The sequence below is a fragment of the Corapipo altera genome, unplaced genomic scaffold (genome assembly GCF_003945725.1).
Source record: "Corapipo altera isolate COAL_440 unplaced genomic scaffold, ASM394572v1 130002, whole genome shotgun sequence".
In the NCBI taxonomy this organism is placed as follows: domain Eukaryota; kingdom Metazoa; phylum Chordata; class Aves; order Passeriformes; family Pipridae; genus Corapipo; species Corapipo altera.
Window position 1 is genome coordinate 1 of NW_020888642.1, and position 2,702 is coordinate 2,702.

At 29.4% G+C, this 2,702-nt stretch overlaps 1 long non-coding RNA gene across 1 annotated transcript; it reads left to right on the top strand.

The window, feature by feature from the left end:
* Nucleotides 1-215: 215 nt before the first annotated feature.
* On the top strand, nucleotides 216-2,025 carry LOC113942025. Its single transcript, XR_003525824.1, has 6 exons — nucleotides 216-237; nucleotides 390-410; nucleotides 585-605; nucleotides 806-826; nucleotides 1,656-1,676; nucleotides 1,997-2,025. It is a non-coding gene; the product is annotated as an uncharacterized LOC113942025 (long non-coding RNA).
* The last annotated feature ends 677 nt before the right edge of the window (nucleotides 2,026-2,702 follow it).

Below are 2,702 nucleotides of genomic sequence, written 5' to 3' on the forward strand. Positions count from 1 at the left end.
ACAATTTTTACCTCAAAATTTGTCTTGGAAATGGGAATTTTGGCCTTAAAATGGAAGATTCGAGGCCTGAAACAAAAAATTTGGCCTTAAAACCGGGAATGTTTTTCCTCAGGATTGAAAATGGGGTGGGAGGAGCCGCTTTGGGATTGTTTTATTTTTGTTATTTCCTGTTTTTTGGGATTGTTTTATATTTGTTATTCCCTGGGTTTTTTTTAGGAGAATCCAACACCAAACTCAGTAAGTCCAAACCACCCCTGGGATGATTTTAATGGGAAAAAAAGTCCTCATTTTAAAGGAATTTTGGGCTCTTTTGGGCCCGACCCAGAAATCGAGGAATTTTTATTTAATAAAGACAATTTTCCCGCTCTCTTCCTGCCTCGTCTTTCCAGAGGAACGCGACAGGAAAATCAGTTAAGTGTCGTTTTTTGTGGTGTTCTTGGGGTAAAACTCCCTGGGTTTGGGGCAGGGAGATCCTGCCCTGGAAAAAAAAGGGGAAAAAAGGAATTTCCCCCCAAATTTCAGCCCAAATTTGTGCTTTTCCTGCAGGAAAATAACCCCAAAAATCCCATTTTTTCCCTCCACAGCCAAACTCGCCGGGGAAGTCCGTGAGTGCTGCTCCTTATTTCCCAACTCAGCTGCCGGTTTTGGGCTAAAAATCCTCAATTTTGGGCTTAAAACCCTCAATTTTGGGCTTAAAACCCTCAGTTTTGGGCTTAAACCCCTCAGTTTTGGGCTTAAACCCCTCAGTTTTGGGGTAATTTTGTCCCTTTTCCTGGATTAATCCCTGTTTTCCCTCGTCCCACAGGGAGACTCACGGCGCTGGTGGGTGAGGAATCTTTCCTTAATTTCAATTTGGGGTTAATTATTAATTGTTGCTAAGTAAAATTAGAAATATAAAAATGGGAAAAAAATTAGAAATATAAAAATGGGAGAAAATAGAAATATGAAAATGGGAAAAAGTTAGAAATACAACAATGGAAAAAATTAGAAGTATAAAAATGGAAAGAATTTAGAAATATAAAAATGGAAAGAATTTAGAGATATAAAAATGGAAAAAATTTCAAATTATAAAAATGGAAAAAAAATTGGAAATATAAAAATGTAAAAAACTTAGAAATATAAAGATGGAAGAAAATTAGAAATATAAAAATGGAAAAAAATTAGAAATATAAAAATGGAAAAGAATTAGACATATAAAAATGGGAAAAATAGAAATATAAAATTGGAAAAAAATTAGAAATAGAAAAAATGGAAAAAATGAGAAATATAAAAATGGAAAAAAATTAGAAATACAGAAATGGGGAAAATTAGAAATAGAAAAATGGGAAAAAATTGGAAATACAAAAATGGAAAAAATTAGAAATATAAAAGTGGAAAAAATAGAAATATAAAAATGGAAAAAATTAGAAATATGAAGATGTAATAAAATTAGAAATATAAAGATGTAAGAAATTAGAAATATAAATGAAAAAATTAGAAATAGAAAAATAGAAAAAAATTAGAAATAAAAGTGCAAAAAAGAGAAATATAAAAATGGAAAAAATTAGAAATATGAAAATGCAAAAAATTAAATTAGAAATCTGAATGTAAAGAAATGCCCCCCAGGTGCCCCCAAGCCTCTGATTTGGGTGTTTTTTCTCCTCTCTCCCCTCCAGCCGAGCGCGACTCCGGGCTCCGTAAGTGCCGCCATTCCCTGGATCTGGGGCTCCCAAAATTGGGAATTCTGCCCCTCCCTGGGCTGGAATTGGGGGGTTCCCCCCCTGAGAACCCATTCCATGGCTTAGAGCTGATTCTAGTCCAGTTAAATTCAATATATTGGTTATTAAATCCTCTCTCTGTTGGGAATTGAGGATGGTGACGGTTAAAATTGGTCAGAAATGATCACATGAAAGATTATATTTCATTTAGAGTTCATTAATTACCACTCATTCCAATTTGTTCACTTTATTTCTCTGGGTTTAAGAATTTATTCACTTTATTTCTGTGGTTTTTTCAGGGAAGCTCCGCTCAGAGCTCGGTGAGTGTTGGGAGGGGGGAAAAGGAGCCCTGAAAACCTGAGTTTTTAGTGTTGTTTTAAATTTTAATTTCTAATTTTAACCTTCAGCCTTGCTTTGAAATCGAGCTTTTATATTTTATATGTTATATTTTATATGTTATATTTTATATATTATATTTTATATATTATATTTTATATTTTGTATTTTATATTTTATACTTTATATATTGCATTTTGTATTTTATATTTTATATCTTACATTTTATATTTTAATTTACATTTTATATTTTACATTTTACAATTTATGTTTTATATTTTATAATTATATTTTAAGCTTTAATTTTATATTTTAATTTTGTATTTTGTATTTTATATTTTACATTTTATACTTTGCATTTTACATTTTATATTTTATACTTTGTATTTTATATTTTATATTTACATTTTATATTTTAAGTTTTACATTTTACATTTTACATTTTAATTTTGCATTTTATACTTTACATTTTACACTTTATATTTTACATTTCCCATTTTACATTTTATATTTTAATGTCACATTTTCCATTTCATACTTTATATTTTCTAGTTATATTTTCTATTTCTATTTTTATTTTATATTTATATTTTCTATTTCTATTTCTATTTTCTATTTCTATTTTCTATTTCTATTTCTATTTCTATTTTTAATTTCTATTTCTATTTC